General features: G+C 43.9%; 1 long non-coding RNA gene across 2 annotated transcripts in view; it reads right to left on the bottom strand.

Moving 5' to 3' along the window:
* Nucleotides 1-2,370: 2,370 nt before the first annotated feature.
* LOC138826893 (uncharacterized) overlaps nucleotides 2,371-19,842 on the bottom strand; it is a 150,614-nt gene continuing 133,142 nt past the window's right edge. For both annotated transcript variants that reach the window (XR_011371898.1, XR_011371899.1), the window contains exon 4: nucleotides 2,371-2,705. This is a non-coding gene — a long non-coding RNA (uncharacterized lncRNA). The remainder of the gene's footprint in view (nucleotides 2,706-19,842) is intronic.

The raw sequence follows: 19,842 nt of genomic DNA, 5'->3' as shown, positions 1-19,842 counted from the left end.
AACCAGAAATGGAGCTGTGGCTCAGATGGTAGAGTGCTCACCTTGAGCAAAAAGCTCAATGACAGAGTCTAGGCCCTGAGTTCAAGCCTTAGGCCTGGTGTGCATGTACACAGGTGCACTTGCACACACACACACAGACAAGAACAGAATAGAACTGAAGGTATAACTCATGACTCATAGGATGAAATGCCTGCCAACAAGCATAAGGCACAAGTTCAAATCCCAGGACTACCAATAAAGATAAAAGAAAGAGGAAGAAGAGAGTTCGAGGGAGGAGATGGAGAAATAAATTGCACAATAAAGGAAGGAATGTGAGAAGGGACAGTAGGAACAGAAGAGCTAGAGGGAAAATGAGAAGTAGAACTTGGAGAGTTCAGTAAAAACAGAGATTATTTTAAGCCACATGTTTAGGAAAAGACGGAGACTTTGGTGAAAGCAAAGAACCTTAAAAAATAGCTTTCAGAGTCAAAATATGACTGAATTTTCTTCTAACTCCCTCACAAATGACCGTATTAATTTCACGGCCCTTGAAGGGCGCAGACCACATTCTTAAAACATCTTAGAGCTAAAATCAGCTTTTGTCCTCAAAGCGCTGTGCTTACCATGTGTATACTATTGCTCCTAACTTTGCCCGGGCCAACAAAAGATCTATGATTAGGAAGAAAAAAAGTCATTTCAAACAGTTTTCACAAAGCCAAGGGCCCTCAACTCCATCTCCTGGCTAGATCTTTATCGACACTTTTATAAGTCCATGGGGAAAACAAGGAAAATGAGGATTTCACAGAGAAGAAAGAGAGGGAGAGCTAATTGAAGGGAGTAAGTCATCTCCGAGTCCATGGAGCTTATCCTACAAATCTACGACCCTAAGTGGCTCAAATATTGTGACAGCTTGTTTCTGTGAAAAGGAAAACAACCTGACTTTTAGAACAATCCAAGAGAGACCTGGTGAGCATGCCCCGTCAGAGATATTAAGTTCAATTAAATCAACGTCCCTGGATGCTTGACTCTGTCCCCAGACTTCTGCTCACTCTGTTACCACAGTTGTCCCTTTCTTCTGGCAAAAATAGGGACCAGTGGTATCTTTTATTGGTAATAATGTTTCTATCTTTTTTTTTTTTGCCTTTGCCAACAAATCAAAAGCACTTTCTGATTAAGAAGAAAAAAATTAGCTTATGTCCTATGTAACTGCTCAGTTCTGGCATTGGGTACTGAATGCAAACGACAGATTGGAAAGGGGTGAGGAACCAGTGACTCAGAGCTCTGCTCAGAGGAGGGCTGGGGGGGGGGGCTCAAGACCTCTCTGTGCTTCCTTCTGGAAAGTGAGGGGTTTACCAATACCTTTCTTTGTGGGCAAGGCTTTTCCTCTCTTCTATTCCATAAGGGGGGGGGGGGGGGGAGGGAAGCGGGCTGGCAGTAGAGAACACTGCAGAAAGAGGGCGCTGAAGAGCTGGTAGCAGAAAGTATGATGTTCCTCTAGTGGACTCTGCTTTCTGCTCCCATCCTCATCCAAGAACTAAGAAGACCTGAAAGTCACGCCCAGCGCGAGGCCACGCCCACAGCTTTAGCCAGGTCCACTGACTCCAGCCTGGGCCCTCTAGGCCAGGATGGTCTGTCCCTCAGGACCCCCAAAGCAGCAAGGTGAGTTGGATTGCTTCAAACTGGACAGTGAGCAAAGTGAGCAAAGTGCACAAAGGCAAACACCTTCCCAAACACCTGTCCCAATGCTACCCTTTCCTGAGCTTACAAAAGTGGGAAAAGCCCACCACCAAAGTCCCCCTCTGCTCATACAATAGCATAGAACTGGATTACTTTTCTCATAGCAAGTCAAGTCTTTCTCTCTCTCCCTCTCTCTCTCTCCCTCCCTCCCCCTCCCTTCTCTCTCTGGCAGGCCTGTTTTAAATAAATCACCTCTGAATTTGACGAAAAACACCAAAATGGGTGGCTTGCTCAAGGTGATGGTTGGTCCTCGGCAATCTGCTTGTCTTTTTATTCACCCATTCTTTATCTATTGGACTAAATAGCTCAGTTCCTTAGTGGCTGGTGACACACCCTGGTCACCCTGGAGACACGCATGGCGGCCACCCTTACGGAGCCGGTGCCACACAGCTACCACACAAGGCAGATTTCTATACAGTAAGCAAGCATGGAAACTCAAACACAAGTGGAGGACTGTGTCCTCTGAATTGTGTCCCAATAAGACTGTGGGGAGGGAAAAGAAGAGAAGCGATTGTAGAGAGGAGCTTTCTAAGTCAAGACAAGGGACACCTGTTTCTGCCCCTCTGTTCTAGGGCAGTGTGCCCCCTCCCCCCCAGAGGACATTCTTCTTGTATTCATGGTCTAGAGGGAATGTTCAGGGCCAAGGCCAAACTTTTTTTTAATGGAAGATTCTGGAGAACACAAGGAAACAGCTGCCACCTTCTGTGCACATGTTCTGATGAACTTGTCCAATTGGATTGGTGCTCTCTGGGCCCATCCTTTTTGGCCCCCTCCCTCTTTTTTAGAGGTAACTCCTCTCTGCTTTATTTTCCATTTGGGTGAGTCACTCAGCCAGAGGATGGAGAATGTAAGTCATTACTTTCTTCCATCTTTGTAGATAATTTGATACCGTACATGGTCCGTTCAAATGTTTCTTCTGTATTTATATCTTGGCAAAGGCATGCTACATTGTCTGCAATTCTTCTATTCTCATTGCCAAGCCTTTTTTTCTGGAAAAATCAAAGAAAATAAGGCAGGATGCATCAAGCCACAACCACTTGGCGCCTAGACTGAAAGCTTTTTCTCATTCCCCTAGGCTTCTTCCTCCCTCTCCCTCTCTCTCTCCCTCTCTCCTACCCTCTCTCCCTCCATCTTTCCCTCTTCCTCAGGTTCCTGAGGACATTTCTTGGACACTGTTCTCAAGCTACACAGGCTCCCACCAAAGCTGTTTGAGAACAAGCTAATTCCCTTCCTCTTCCACACCTTGAAAATGAAACATTCCTGAATAGCTGTTCTTCAAGGTGAGACTGACTGGCCCAGTCTCTAACGGGTTTTTCACTTGTGTTGAAATGAGAGGCAGAGAAAAATTAAGTGTTGTGCACCGGGCTTTCTAAGAATGCAGAGAAAGGAAACCTCCTTAATCTAAACCAGTCCAGAATTCCTATACTCTGGACATGTCCTCCACTCTACAAATTGCTAGAGCCAACTCCCCTAATAACAAGAGGGAGTGGTTGAACTTCCAAAAGATAAATTAAGTTACCATTCATTGCCCAGTGTAGCATTTAGGCCAGAGCCAAGCCAGTCGTGACAGGCATGAAAGTGTCCCTTTGGTGAAAACAGAGTCATTTACCAACATTCAACAGTAACTACATTAAAATGTAAACCTTGGCCCTTGAGTCAGGATAACACTGTTTTCTTGACATATGGGTTTGAATGTTTTCAATAGAGTAAACATGTCTGCAGTCAAATATTGACACCATAGTCATCGGCCTCGTGTCAGCCATGTGTCTGAAGTACTTCCTTCAAATTAGTAGTGTGGCTCACATTTATTTGTGGGTGGCACTGGATTTGTGTTTCCCAATGAATCTCTTTCAGGTCAACTGCTGTGGGGACGTTCCCTAATGAGGAGAAGAGGCGAATATACTGTGAAACAAGACAAGTAAATGAAGAGTTTGGCCCATCTCTCAAGTAGAACACCTGCCTAACTCCTCATTGAGCAGCCTATTTGATTCCATTTGGGGGGAAAAGAATAAAACTAGTTGCATCAGCAATCCTATAGCTTAATCATAGGTTTGGTAATGAGTTTGAAAATGGGCCTTTTATTGTTGTTGGTTGTGGGGCTTGAACTTTGGGCTTGGGCGCTGTCCCTGCACTCTTCAGCTCAAGGTGAATGCTCTGCTGTGTGAGCCACAGTGCTACTTCTGGTTTTATTGGAAGATAAGAGTCTCGTGGCCTTTCCTGCCTGGGCTGGTTTTGAACCATGATCCTCAGCTCTCAGCCTCCTGAGCAGCTAGGATTACAGGCATGAGCCACCGGTGCCCAGCTGAAAAAGGTCTTTAAATATAGCATAGCCAAGGTGTGTGTCTTTTCAGTAAGGAAGACCAGTAACTACAAAATCATATGATAATCATAGCAGAGGTGGATGTTCCTTTTCTGCTAAGTTTGGAATTTGAGACAGTAGTTGATCCGGATATTTAGGTCAGTTACATTTGTGTCTCCTTTATTGTTCTTTGTAGACCTAAAGTTAGGGACATGAGGTTATCCTGTGTAATGGCTAGACTAAATGCTACATGTTTTATTGCCTGAAAATATGTGTTATCTTTTGGAAAAATCAGGCTACATGCTAATGGTGATGACTGAGCTGGAACAGACACAGATGCAAAAATGGTCAGAATCAAAATGGAGTTCCTTGTGATCAGCCCTAACCAAACATTAAATAATAAACAAACACATATATAAAGCTGAAGGGTAAAAAGGAAGGGTTCTTAGACATGATAATCTGAGTACCTCTCTCAAAAGACTGCCAAACAGCACATTTGCACAGGAAGTACTTCTACAAGGACATCTGCCCATCAACTGTTTGTTCAACTTCGGACTTACTCGATTCCTGCTGATCACCTTGGCCAGAGTTATTTCAGAATACCTCTACAATCATTTCTCATTTAAAATCTTCCCCTTACCTCAATCTTTTTGGAGTTTACTATGGTCTTTGTATTCCATTTGGACACTCCGCTAGTCCCAAACTCTTCCTTTTATTATTCTAAATTACTATTATAATTTTTATCACTTATTATTCTTCAGAGCATCTCCCCCTGAGAGCTATTTACCAATGTTCAATTGTAACTATATTAAAATATAACCCTTGGACCTTGAGTCAAACTAAAACTGGTTTCTTCACCTCAGGCTTTAAATGATTTTTGTAGGCTAGCACTTCTAGTCTCCGAGCAGTAGAATCTGTTACCTGGATCTCAATTCAAAATGAGCAAAGAAAGGACTCCACTCCCAATGTGAAAGTATGAATGAAGCAGGCAGTAAGTGGTCATTCTTCTCTAGGATTTAGATCATATTTCCCCTCTTTGTGTGCATCTCTGTCACTCAGTTTCTCTGTCTCTGTCTCTCCCTCTCTTTTATTATTTTTAAACAGTTATACAAAGAAGTTGCCACTCAACAAAGAATTCTGTTTCCTCTTAATATGACTTCATATTTCTTCCATCTTTGGTTGAGTTGTGTCCCTCCTAAAATTATGTTGAAGTCCTACCCCCTCCTATCTGTGACAATGACTTCATTAGAAAGCATAGTTATTGCAGCTGTAATCTCATGAAGATAATGACATACAGGATGAGGGACCTACAGACATACAGATAAGGACATGTAGGACCCAATGCTGATGTTATTAGAAGGAGAGGAAAATCCAAACAAACAGACATGGACAGCAGGAGGCCAGGTGAAGACAGAAGCAGACATTTGATGATGCATCCACAAGCTATGAGCTGCCCAAAACGATCAGAAGCAAGAATAGGAGAAAGGGGATCCTAGGATCTCCAGTGAGAGCACAGGCCTAGCCACTTTCAGAGTGCTGAGAGAATACATTTCTGTCCATTTAAGCCACTCTGTTTATAGCACTTTGTTCTGGCAACTCTAGGAATGAATACAGGTTGACTTTCTTTTTTTTCCCACTTCAATTATCTCGTATTATTAATCAAGATTTGAAAGTTGCAATTTTATTTAAAAATGTTTCTGGAAGTGGCAGTCTGCATTGATGATTTTGCAATGGAATGTCAAGGCACCAAGGGAAAAGGAAGTAAGGCTTGTGTGCACGAATGCACTGCTCCTGCCAAAATGAAGTGTGCTCAGCTATGATCTGACAGTTACATGGGTACTAATGCCACAGCAGAACTTATGCAGAGAAAGCTCCCAATCATCATCTCAATTAGATGTGACTGATGAACAAGGGAAGACTCCGGGTCACCAGTGGCTTGCTTCTCCATGAATGCTCTTGGGGAGGAGGGCTTTCGAGAGCAAGTGATACAGGTCAGTGCTGATGGACTAGCAAGCAGAGGCCAGCAGATATGAAAAGTTTTCCTACAATAATACTGTTTCCTAGAGCTGCAGTGAGGGTTAACAGGGTATCCTAGCATCTGCTATATTCTGAGGGCTCAATGAAGGTAAATTATTATTATTATTATTATTATCTATACCTAAGAGTATCTTATTGTATATTACCTTGTATTCCTTGTAAAAGAAAGCATACTTCAGTTAAAAAGATCAAGTATATCAAGGAAGCAGAATTTGCTATTTTTCCACAATACTTGACCATCTCTTGAGACCTCAAATGCCTTCTTATATTCATGTACTCTGACTATAAATCTGTACCTCTTCCCAAAATATGTATAACCATTATTCAGCCTGGATTACCTGGTATCTTTACATGTATTAACTGCCAACCTGTTAACAACAATCATGACTGCAGTCTTGTATCTGTCTATCAGAAATCAATGGATTAGAAAAAGCTCTCATTGGAGGACCTAAGCCCAAGCCAAAACTACATTTTAGCTATGCACACTCTTTTTAGTCTCTAGGTTAATCCTTGAATTAGTTGATAATTACAGGGGCTAAATTTTAAGTAAGACAATGTGATCTTGTTGCTGGAATTAAGATGCAAATGTACATTCGTGTTATCCCATAATACTTCAGTGTAAATTTTTTAGGAACAAGGACATTCTCTTACATAGCCATAATATAATCTTCAAAATAAATGTATTTGAATTGAAGGCAATTCCATTATCTAGTCCTCGACTCATTTTCAGTTTGTCAACTATCCCCAAAATGTACCAGCAATTAACACTGAATTGTTGTCTCCTTAGTTTTTCTTCAGTGAGGGATACTTTCTCAGCCTTTGTTTTGGTTGGCCTTTTCATGTTGGAAGAGTTCAGGTGAGTAATTTTATAGATGTTAAAGGCTAATCTGTTAAACACTGGGATCCACTGCTGTTTCATGACCATTAGATTCAGACTACACATCTTGGTGGAAATCTCAGCCATGCCACATCCTTCCTAGCGCATATCAGAAGGTGCATGCTACTGTCTCATGATTGGCAATAGTGACTTTGACCACTTGTGATACTCGCCAGATTTCTCCATTGCATATCAGTTTCCCCTACATAGTTAATAAGTTGTTTGTGGGGAGAGACTTTGAGATCCTGTTCCTTATCAAATTTTCATCCACTAATTTTAGTATCCATTGTTAACTTTGGAAGTCTATTCTCATTTTTACATTTGTTACATACTGTCAGGTATTTATTTAGTAATTTAGTTGTTTCAAACAGTTATGACTTCTGGGGTTATCTAGGAGTTATTTGGATGGCTTTTTAAAAATAAACATTTTAAAAGATAAACATTTTATTGAGGTACAATTGGCATACAAAATCTTTACATCTTTAACTCTTGGTGGTAAGTATCTACCCCTGAGACCAGTACCAAAAATGATGTCACAAATGTATCCATCCACCCAAAAGTTTGCTTCTGCTCACTTTGTTTATCTTTTATTCTTTTAGTGTATCCTATCAGACAAAATCCTTTGTGGTAAGAGCGCTTAATAGAAGACCTATGTTCTTAACAAATTTTTAAGTATATAGTACAGTATTCTTAACCATGTGGTTTATGTTAAATGATAGATTTCTAGAACTGATTCCTTTTTTTCACTTAGAATGTCATAAATTTTAGTTTTGTTCAGGGTATTATAATCCACTATTATCACTATTATTATCTTAATGTGTCCCAGATTGGGTCCTTCAAGCTGGCTCCCAATTCTTTTTTATATGTCTCCATCAATCTTTGAACATTTCCTCACTTCTAACAAAATAAGAGGTTTGTAAGTACTTTTAACCAAATAATTACATGTTTGCATTGGCTATAGACACACACACGCGCACACACACACACACACACACACACACACACACACACACACACACACACACATACACACACACACACACCTAGGATCCACTTCTCCATTGCCTGCCTTTGTCCTCCAGAAGAACTCAGGGTAGAAGGGAAGGAGCTGCACTGGGTGAGGCCGGAGGCTGGTTCTGGCATCTCCTCTCCTATAAAAGTCTCGACAAACATTTGGCAAAAAGAAGTCTCTGAGTTGTCCTAGGGAACAGTGCCAATGAAGAGAAATAAAATGTATTTATTTCATTTATCCCTTATTAAAGCATCTTTGAATGCTCACTGCCATAATTTTATGACAGTTTATCTGTTCTTGCCATTCAGGATAGATGTGGAAGAAAAAAATATATCAGATTAAAAAGTCCAGGCATAGCAATGGATAATCCCAGCACCTGGGAGGATGAGAAAGAAGGAACAGAGCCAGACCCTGTCTCAGAAAAGAATCAAGGGCCTTAAATACATAATGCCCATTTCTCCGTCACTAGTGTGTACTAATGACTTATATCAAGTGTCTCTACACCACAGGATGATGTCACAACAGGGAATATGGGTAAATTTCTTAGTAGCTGGTGCCTGTGGCTTCAAATCATCAAGGTTGGTTCGGGATAATCAGATAGAGAATACATGAGCCCTGAAGGAAACATGGGGGAAATTTGCACTTCAAGCTTAAAACCACAATTCCCATTCCCACTTCACAAAGGTTTAAGGAAGTTAAATTATTCTCCACTCATAAAAAAGTGAAAAGATTTATTTTAACCTCTAGTCCCTCTTTAGACTTAAAGAAAGATGGATGGCGTGAGAGGAAGACCTAACTCTGTAGCAATTCTTTTGTCTTAAGATCATATTTGGCTGGCCTATTAGGTGGTTACAGGGTATTAGTCATAACGCTCATGAATTACTCCTCTCCTACCTGAACGCCACAGCATAAGTGGGAACTCAGTTCTAGAAGGATGAGGTGATATAATGAAAGGAAAGGAAATACTCAGTCCCCAGTTCAACTAAAAAATAAAACACTGTGAAACTGCAAACCTATTTCTCTGGGGACCTCATAGATGGCCTTACGCCTGCATTTGCCAAATATTGAACTTACCTTGAAAATGAGAAAACACAATATCCCAAATCTATACACATGATGACAGACTTGAAAGAGGAATCAATTATTCCCATCATGGCCCTTGATTTAATCTTTGGAACTTGGTTTGACTGAGCAAATGAAGTAAGGCCAACACATTTCCTCACTTACCTCCTAACAAAGTAAGCCTTTTTGTTTTTATAACAGACTAACAGTTTATGGTTTGGTCAGGCACCATTACCCTCACCTCTCCACTTAACAAAATTTTCCCTCCATGAAAAACCCAGAGCAGGGCAGAGGCTGTGGGGAGACGCAGGAGGCCAAAAGAATAATGTGGTCCAAACTCACCACACATTCCCTTCTGCTAGTTGGGAATGTGGTGACTTTAAAAGCAATTTCTAAATCAATGTGTTAGCATATGGAAAGTTAGCCTTCATACGATATAGCCATTGAGGGGGGTGCTGGCACCCAAAAGTTGTCTGATAAAAAGTGTGTTCCAGACCAAAGCTCCAAATTAAGTATTTAAGAATGTCATCCAAAAGAAAAAAAATGAAGCCAAATAGTTGGCAAAAACACAACTCAGTCGTGAAACTATATACCAATCTGCCAAGTCTCAAAGAATACTCTTAGGTACAATTTACTAAACCAACTAAGTAAGAGGCAGCCATAAATTATAGATGAAGGCAGAGGTTGGTGGATTCCAGAGTCACCTCTAAGCCTATTAAAACTTTAAACACTCTGCTGTCTGATAGCTTGAGCAATTGAAACTGTGGTGGTTAGCAGCCTGTAGAAGACTAGTGAGTGTGGGCTGGCCCGGAGGGGATATCTACCACTGCTGGGTGCACACTCTCTACCCTGGTGCTCCTAAGAGTGTATCTCAGAAAATCCAATCACATCAAGTGCCTGAGGAAATCTCTACTTGGTGCCAGTGGAAAATGTAAATTGCTCTAAGAGCAAAAGTGCCAATAGAGCTGTTGAAATCACAACACTTCGTTGGTGTTTAGAATCAAAATACCTGCACTGAGAATGTACTTTAAACACAATTCCTTCCTAATATGTGAGAGAAAACAAGCATATGTGTTAGATGACAAGGGTGAGCAGAACACAACTTTTGTGGCTTTGTATCCCTCTTTCAGCTTTTGGGTCTCCTCTTCTTGCATTGACCTTTTCTTGTTTTTCTGTAACTATAACAAAATACCAGAGGTAGATACATTATAAGAAAGAGAGGTTTGCTGGCCTCACCAGTGACTCACACTTGTAATCCTAGCTACTCAGGAGGCTGAGATCTGAGGGTTATAGTTAAAAGCTAGCCAAGGAAGGAAAATCCTTGAGCCTTTATCTCCAGTTAACTACTCTCCACCCCCCTCAAAAAAAACAGAAGTGGGGGTACAGTTCAAGTGGTAGAGCATCAACCATGAGCAAAGGCTAAGGGACAGCACCCGGGCCCTGAGTTCAAGCCCCAGTACTAAAGCCAGACAACAACAAGTATATTGAGCTTACAGTTCTAAGGTTCAAAGGCATGGGACTGTCTTCCATGGTGTCACAAGGATGTGAGCACATGAAAAGGAAAAAACAAGCCAGGCACCCATGGCTCACATCTGTAATCCTAGATACTCAGGAGACTGAGATCTGAGGATCACAGTTCAAAGACGGTCTGGGCAGAAAAGTCCCTCTTATTTCCAATTAACCACTCAAAAACGGGAAGCGGTGCTGTGGCTCAAAGTGGTAGAGCACTAGCCTTGAGCTAAAGAGCTCAGGGACCATGCTCAGGCCCTGAGGTCAAGCCCCACAACTGACAAAAAAAAAAAGACAGGAAGCAAGACAGGAAGCAAGATGATTGCCTTTTTGTAGCAATCTTCTGAATAAGCCAGAATTCCCAAAAGAACTATGTTAATACCATCCAAGAGCAATGATCTAAACCATGATCATCACCAATGATCTAAACACCTCTCACTAGACCTGACCTGTTAAAGGTCTCCAGCTGGGGGCCCAATTTTATCCTATCTGAACCCAAGAGGCCTGTAGTGGTTCTACTTCCCTCAAAATGGAAAAGATGGTGTTGAGTCACATCTGAACAGCATTTTACAATGCACAAGCCAGTATGTATTAAACCCTGTGAAGACCAGACTCCTCAGAAGTGTTCTGTAACAGGTGCTTTAGGAACTCAAAATGTAAGCCTAAGACTGCTGAGTAGAATTTTACCAGTTGTCTTGATATGACAGCCAAATAGAAAGGAAGATGATCAGGAACTGACAATCTGATTGTTTTATTTGATTTTTGGTAGTAGTTGGATCTAAACTCAGGCCCCATGCTTGCAGTCTACCCATTTAAATGTAAATCTCATTCAAAAACAGAGACATTCAGAAAAATGTCCAGCTGCACTGTTGCCAACCCAACTAAATTCATAACTGTCATAGCGGTGCAAAAGATTTCTGCCAGGATTAAATCAGTTGATGTACATTAAATGTGTAGGACTGAGACTGGCTCACAGTAATAAATAAGTATTAGTGATTGAGATTATTACCATCATTTTCTTCTTGTGTGTGTGTGCCAGTGCTGGGGCTTGAACTCGGGACCTGGATGCTGTTCCGGAGCTTCTTTTTGTTCAAGGCTCGTACTCTACCACTTGAGCCACAGTTGCATTTCCAGCTTTTTTTGTGTGAAGTTAATTAGTGATAGTCTCATGGACATTTCTCTCTGGGCTGGCCTCTAACTGCAATCCTCAGATCTCAGCCTCCTGAGTAGCTAAGATTACAGGCGTGAGTCACCTGTGCCCATCTTATTATTCTGGCTTTTTGGTGCTCCTGGTGTGTGTGTGTGTGTGTGTGTGTGTGTGTGTCTGTGTGTGTCTGTGTCTGTGTGTGTCTGTGTCTGTGTGTGTGTGTGTAGGTGTGTGTATGTGGATGAGTTGTAGGGCTTGAACTCAGGGTCTGGGTGCTATCCTTGAGTTTTTTCACTCAAGGCTAACACTCTACCACTTTGAGTCACAGTGCCACTTCTTGTTTCCTGGTGGCTAATTGGGGATAAGAGTCTCATAGACTTTCCTGCCCAGGCTGGCTTTGAACCTTGATCCTCAGATCTCAGGCTTCTGAGAAGCTAGGATGACAGAGGTGAGCCACCGGCTCATCATTCTTTCTAAGCAAGGAGCTATGGGAAGCAAAGAAGCCATACCAATTTACTCTCCAGAAGAGAGTCAAAGTCCTCCTCCTCCTCAGGAAATGAAGGATTTCAGTAACAAGTGGCTGGGACACCAGGCTTGGATGTGGGTCAAAGCACAGAGGTGTAGGATTTGGAGGAACTGAAGGTGAGACTCTCGGATCAAAGCCTGCCTGAGTCTTGTGGATGGAGCTGAATAGACTTGGAGAAGGTGGTCAATATCTTTAGCAGAAGAAAGGAGGAGCCAAACATGAGGCTGAGAAGGGGCAATTGTGGTGCTCCAAGTAATGAACAAAGGTGGGCCATTTTGCCCACCACCCCTAAGGACTATTGCAGAGGGAGACCTAGAATAGAGTAGTACAGAAGATAGGACTCTTGTTTAAGACATTGACAATTGCCTATGAAGGGAATGGCAACCCAGCAGGAGAGCGGCAGAAGCTAAAGGGACCTCTTTCCACCAGCAACACGTCCACTGAGCCGTTTCCATGGCTATGTAGCTTATTTCTCACTTTAAGTCAACCTACCCTTCTGAATTTATAGTATTCATAAAACAGGACACTAGTTTATTCTGCTCAGTCAAAAGGCTCACACATAGCACTGCGTATCAGATATGTTATTACAGCTTATCTCTGGCAGACATTCATAATCCAAAAGAGACCAAAAAGAAAAGAAAGAAATGATGGGATCAGGGCAGAAGTAAATCCACCCACATGGGAAGATAAGATGGGACATTCAGAACTAAGAATTAAAAATGGGCTGTAAAAACACTTGTAGTTCAAGACAAGGAGCCCCGTCCATAGACATCAATCTGTAGGGTTTTAATTCGAGTCCTTCCTCTGGCTGTGAAACTCACAGAAGTATATCAAGATGAAGCCCCCACTCCCCTGACAGCAGCCTGTCCCCCGCAGGACACATGGTGTATGTACGTGAAAATCTTGTGATGGGTTAAACCACTGATTCTGGGGTTGTTTGTTAATGTAGCAAGACCTAGCCTGCCCTGACTAAGATAAAAATCTCCAATAAGAAAAAGAAGGGGCCTGGGAGTGAGGGAGAAAATAACCGTCTTCAAGATACTATACATCATGAGTATTAAGCTCTAATGTGTAAAATAAATCACTTTCCATATGTAGGAAACAACAGTAGTGTTTATTTCCCTTTTCTGGAACACACTCCCAATCAACTTATCATAAATAAGGCAGGTTATTATGATCTCTACAAAGAATCATGATATGTTCAATCAATTGATCATATATGAGTCAAAAATTGTTTTTTATATCCTTCAGGTATAATTAAATGAAAAATTATATTCATCAGTTAAAAAATTAGTTTTTCTCTGTGTATTCCATTAGCTTATGGTGCTAATTAACCACTAGAATTCAGAGAGATGAAGGCCACTGCCCAGGATCACCTAGCTGATAGGCCATCAGCTAGGCCATTGGCATGTGCAGTGTTCTCTTCTGTATCTTTATTTTTCCCAAGCTCATGCAGGTTAAGGGATTCTCCTAAAGCTGCAGAATTAATGAGCAAGTAGAGTTCCGATTTTTGTCCTTCCTTCTCCATTTCCTCATCTCATCTTGTCATTATCTTCTTTCTACCACTGCTGCTATGTCTGTTTTCCTGCTCCTTGCAGGACTATGTCAGACCTGAGTGTTTAGAGGAAGGCTATGCACAGCATGTAAGTGCCCCAGAGCAGGAACGAGGAGCTGGTCTGGGCCGCAAGAATGGAAGACTGCATTCTCTGGAACCTCGTATGGCCCACCCTATCAAGCCCCAAATGGTCCACTCAAACTTATGGTTAAGATAATGGGCCCAATACCTGTATGGAGCCCACTCCCCATACTGAAGTTAAACCAGGCAGAGCAAAAAGGACACATCTGGGAAACCAGTGAGCAATTGTCAGACTATTTTAGGAGAGGGGCACAAGAGGAAGACCTCAGTTTTGCACTAGTTAGACCAGAAGCATCAACAACTTCCTTGCAAGTGGTTCTTCCCTCACTGTACTTTGCCTTGCTAGTAAATCAATCTTTGCTGTCTTCTTCCTCTCCATGATTCTTTTAGCTGAACCTGAGGCAGCATCCTAATCTTAACCAAGAACACCTGGAATACCCAAATACAACCTGATATGCAGGCCTGTCTACTCACACCAGCTCAGTGGCCCAGTCACCAAAGCGGCTGAATCGGCCCTGCTGGTCCCACAGCCCTCTCCAGGCATGCAGCTGACTCTACGCTTGCCTTTCAGATGGTTCTATGATGGTTAGCCTCCTGGAAAGTGCTTCCGGTGGTCAGAAAGCCAGACTGGGAAACATTGCACTAGATGGGGAAGCACTGAGGAAGGAAAAGCAGGAACATGGTGTTTCCTCTGAGCCGAGGTCACCTGCAGCAAGAGCAACAGGTGGACTCCATGACGGCGAAGGAGATTCTTCTCGCTGACCCCATGGAAGGAGAAAAGCCGCGTCTTGGACTTTGAATCGCTGGATGCTGCTCCCCAGGTAAAGGAGAATTTGAAAAGTGAGCAAATCTTCAAAGGATTCCTGGCTTCTGCATTTCCTGTGGCATTGCTCCTGGCTCCTCAGTTACAGCCAGGAGAGGACGCAGGAGGGATGTGGTAGGTACAGAGATGAGGGCTCTCATGAGCCATAGCCAGGTTCAAATCCTTTCCATGGTTCCTTGTGGTGAAAGTAGAGGACTGTAACCACAGGACAGGAAAGGATGGTCTGGTCCTTCCCTCAATTCTTTAGCTATGTTCTTTCCTTTCTGACTCACAGAACTTGGATGTATAACAGGTACTTAGAAACTGCTTTTGCTAAAAATCATTACACACCACTTGGGTCTGAAAATGCTGTCTCCTTTGCTTTCAGCCATTGTCTTCTGAGGTCACCTCAGATTCTAGGACATCTTGTGACCAGAATGAGATCACATCTTACCCAGACACCAGTGGTTTCCTTATGGTGGAAAGGCGCCACCTTACCAATCTTGAGATAAAGAGCAATTGGACCAGAACAGTTCCGGCTCCATAATTATGCAACCCTCTGGCCCCTGCCCCAATTCCTCCTCTATTTACACTAAAAGCTCAGACTATACTGGAAGATGAGCATAGGTTGCTTGTGCAATATAGTAAATGACCTTTCTCTGCCCTTCACCAATACTAGTCTCTTTATTTGGAGTACTGGGGTAAGTGGTCACCTCTGACATGTGACTTCCCTAGAACTGGGTCTCTGGCCTAGAACTCTGGTTCCAGACAGAGTTGAAATGAATGGAGAAATCAAGAGCTCTGTTTACAACAGAGACATGGGACTCCCAGAAGGCCATCTGGGGAAAGATACTGGTCCCACACTTCATTGCCCTCAGCTCCTCGCTCCCCAGCTCTCCTCCACCCACCGTCCCATCCAGCAGGGAGGCCCTGCCTTGACCAGGAGGGAGCAAAATGGCATGCCTTCCATTTGACAGCCCTGACTGGTACTTTCCAAGCTCTGTTTCTGGCTTTCAAGCAAAAGCAAGCTTTCAGAGCAGACTTCTGCCCTGTGATCTGGGACGCAGGGGTGGAGGTAAGTAAGAACCAGTGGGTAGAAAGCAACGGAGCTGCAGTTCTCTTGTTTGCAGATTTATGGGCCAGCCCCACAGGGTTTCCCAACAGGCATTTTTCTGCCTTAGTGCTTTTTTTTCTTTCTCCTAAAAGTTGATGTATCTGAGCCAAGTCTTCTTTCTTCTCTCCCTGGAGAGAACGGGATGGGGGGCGGGAAGCCTGTGTCCTGCCTTTAAAAACATCTGGGGGGACCATCAGGAGAGAAAAAGCTCAGGCTATAATTTAACTTACCTTTGGGATGGTTTCTATTACATTTACTTTCTTGGATACACACACACACACACACACACACACACACACACACACACACACACACACGAGTTTGGCATGTTCCCATTAGTTAATGGGCTCGGAATTTTACTAATCAGTGCCTAAATGTTCACAAAATAATGCCACCTTTTAAAACCAGGGGCAAGGACCATTTCCAAATGCTTCCAGTCAGAAGGCATAATATTAAAATGCAGGTTGCATATGTGCTAAAAAATCAGTCTTCCGGGAGTTAGGCATAAGCTCTCAATTATCTCAATCTCCTTCAGAGTCACAAACCAATGCCAGAAACACAGCCCAGGCCCAAGAATACACCTAGGAGTGAGTCTATAGGATTCTCAGGCCGCCCAAGCTGAGCCCCTCACTCTCTCTAGCCTTTCTTCTCATAGATTCCACCGCTAGCCCTCATACCTGCCCCATGGGCTGTCAGAGTCTGTGGATAGTAATCACACATCTCTGGGGCGGATGCTGATTCTCAGGCCTACTATGAGTCTCCCTGGAGTTTATATGCTGGACTATCAACGCTGGGAAAGTTGGAAGTGTATCTTACTCTTCCCAACCCCCAGAGGATTTATTCCCATTATTAATTAGTATGACTGTTTGTGTCACTTTCCCCACTGCTCATGGTCAATGCTGAGTGCCAGTATTGACCAGCACAGAAGCCAGTAGAAATGAGATGCTTAGCAAGCGACAGATGTCCAGCAGTTGTGCCCTGTGGGTGACACCAAAGAGAAAACTGTATCCAGAACAAGCTTGTTCAAAACAGCCCCCGACTATGAATAACTCAAACATCTATCCACAACAGAATGGAACTATAGAATGTGAGGTATCTGTGCAATAGAAGACTCATCAGAAAACAAAACAAAAAAAAAAAGAACTCTAATACTGCTTGACAACACAACGTTGAGCAAACGAAGGTCCATTAAAGTTTAAGAATACACTTCATGAAGTTGGAATAATAGCAGCCACCCCTACAGGGAGCGGGGGAATGGGGAATGGACAGTGGGCGCCAGTACATGGACTGGAAAGGGTCCAAGATTGCTTGAGAAACTAGAATCCTTTCCTTTGGGTTGAGATGGGGGTGTTGGGCATAACTGTTGTCATAGGGAAGTTAGGATGGAGGGCCTTGCTACTTGAGCACTGCAATCCTACCGGTCTCTGCCTCCCAAGCTGTGGGTAGGAAGACCAGGGGTCCAGGGTGGCCTAAGCCTGAATGTGTCAGAACTCCCAGGACTTGTGTGGTTCCCATATAGGAACCTTACAACATTAACCAAAGCTGACTGTCATGCACTCAACAGGTGACTGGCTTCTCAGAGGCTCAGTTTCCTCATCTGTCAAGTGAAATGGGGTCTTCCTTTCCCAGTCTCTTGGGAAGGTGATCAAGGACAGGTAAATAAGCGATGTCAATGTAGCCTTTGTTACTGTTTCCACCTGGGCCTTCCACTGGCCAGTTCAGGCATGCTTGTGCTTGCTTCTGGCTCGTGGCAGTTTGTCTCTCTGAGCACCAAAGGGAGCCAGGCTGGCTCCTGCTCCAGTCTGTGGGAAGAGGAGGGGATTCCAGGCCAGCTCCCCATTTCTTATGAATTCCTCCACCTCTGAGTTTGCTGAGACCAAAGGAAGAAGAGAAGCATTCTGGTCTGTTGACATCAAGATGCCCATGAGACAGTCCAGGGAAATCAGGAGGAAGATCGGAGGCTGTGTGGTGGCTGCTCTGGGAGAACAGAAGGCCCCAGGGTCAAAGATGCAAAATGAGAGAGACAGAGAGACAGAGAGACAAAGAGACAGAGAGACACAGAGAGAGAAAGAGACAGAGAGAAAGAGAGGTCTTCTTCTTCCAGCTCCCTTTGAGGAAGACATGCCCTGAGCACCAAAAGCAAATATACACATGTGCACTTGCAAACCCCCAAAAACAAATGCAAAGTCTTCCCTGTGGGGGAAAAAAAAGATAGACCCTGGCAGACAGCTAGCAAGGGAACTGGAAGGGCCTGGAATTGCCTGGCCTACGAATGCTCAGAATTGCCTCTCCACACACGAAAGCTACTGCGCACTGGCCAGCCAGAACCCCAGGCCAGGCCTTCTGCTCTCTCCTTAGGGAGGACCTGATCTCACTGCCAACTGGCAGCGATTCCAAACAAATTGGCAGAGTCCCACCTTGCTTTAAGTAAATACATGTGAGCCTCTCAGACGCACTGGCCTGGCTAATGAGTAAGCTTAAAACAGCCTTTCCCCCAGACACTGATGGAGCCTAAAATTCATACTGGACACCCCCTGAAGAGTGAGAAAGAGGACTTTGCTCCCTAACACTTCTGTCTATGGAAAGACTTCATTCCAGGAGTCAAGTGCCGGCTCTTTGTTGTGCATACCTACTTCTGGGTCCAAAGTAGAGAGAAGTTGGTAGAACTGAACACTCCCACAAACAGTTAGCTACTGAACATAAATCTAAATATGCCCACAAGGAACCCCACTCCCTCCTCCACCATCTGTAAATTAAATCTCAGTGGAAAACAAACTGTGAATTCAATCTCAGTGGAAAAGGAAGTCTGACCACAGTCATCTTGAGTCTAAAATGGGTCAGGTTAAGGAATAGCTGAGATTCATCCTGTGGTCAGGGCAGCCGCAGCCTTGTCGCTGTCCCCAGGCCCAGAGATGGAGGGGCCGCCAAACTCTCCTCTGCTTGGCAACCCCTGAACCCTAAGGAACCAGAGGGATCCTGAAAAGCCAGTCCTGGATAAAGGGACCCTGCAGAGTTAGAGAACTTACCTTTAGCCTCTTTTCTTTTCCTTCCCCTCCAAGAGACCCTTCCCTTTTCTCCCTTGGCTCCTTCTGCGCTTTGACTTTATCCCTGAGCCCATTGTAGTCAAAGTCTTCAAAATAACGCTTTTCTGCTTGACAATACCATTTCTGTTTTTGCAAAATGAGGAGGAGGAGATGGACTGTTCCCTGCTGCACGAGCTTGTGTGGACGGGCTGGGGTTGGGGTTCAGTAATCAGCCAGAGTCTTAGGGCTGTGGAATCCTCCTGTAGAGAAAGGACCTAATGGAACAGAAGGCAGCGCCATGTGTCCAGTGGTGGTCTGAGGCCGCCTTCGAGAAGGACACTGTTCTGAGCGGCTGTGGGGCTTCCTCCAGCTGCAGCATTGGGGTAAGCATGCAAAAGGAAGGATCGGAGACTGAGACCAGGGGAGACATTCAGGGGAGACGGTAGGGTGGCAGAGAGAGGGCTGCGCAGGGGTGGAGTTGGCAGGCAGCCATCAGTCTGTCAAAGAGGGAAGTAAAGGCAGAGAGCAGAGAAAGAGAGAGAAAATGCAAGGATCAGAAGGTTGGGGAAGGTTCTAGAAGCAGCTCCAAGGCATCACCTTCTACCTGCGCGTCCTCTGCTTCAGTTCATCCAGACATAGACCCAGGAAGAGGCAGAGAGAAGGCCGACTCTGCTAGCTAGGCTGAGATAGGACTGGTGCTGCAAAGCTAGATGCCGCTACTGCTGCTGCTTTTCTAATCCCTTGGAGTTCCTACGAGAAAGACAGGGACAGAAGAAGGCTGCCCACTAACGACAGCTCAGGCCGCTGGATGGATATAACAAGAAGCCAGGGAGCAGGGCTGCTCAGCTCTCTCTGGGAATAAAGGAAGAGGAGGATGAGGAGGGAGGGAACTTCAGACCACCTTCTGTGCCTTCTTCACCTGCTATAGTGATGGCTGAACTTCCTGCTGACAAAGTAGTAACCTGCTCCTGCCATTGTTTATCTCCTTTCAGGAGCAAAAGAAAACTTCAAAAATACTTTTTGTTAAATCAGGTGCCAGTGGCTCACACCTGTAATCCTAATTACTCAGGAGGCTGAGATCT

The sequence above is a fragment of the Dipodomys merriami genome, unplaced genomic scaffold (assembly GCF_024711535.1).
Source record: "Dipodomys merriami isolate MVZ:Mamm:240054 unplaced genomic scaffold, mDipMer1.0.p SCAF_15, whole genome shotgun sequence".
In the NCBI taxonomy this organism is placed as follows: domain Eukaryota; kingdom Metazoa; phylum Chordata; class Mammalia; order Rodentia; family Heteromyidae; genus Dipodomys; species Dipodomys merriami.
The sequence above is the reverse complement of the archived record's forward strand: the minus strand, read 5'-3'. Positions and strand labels throughout refer to the sequence as shown.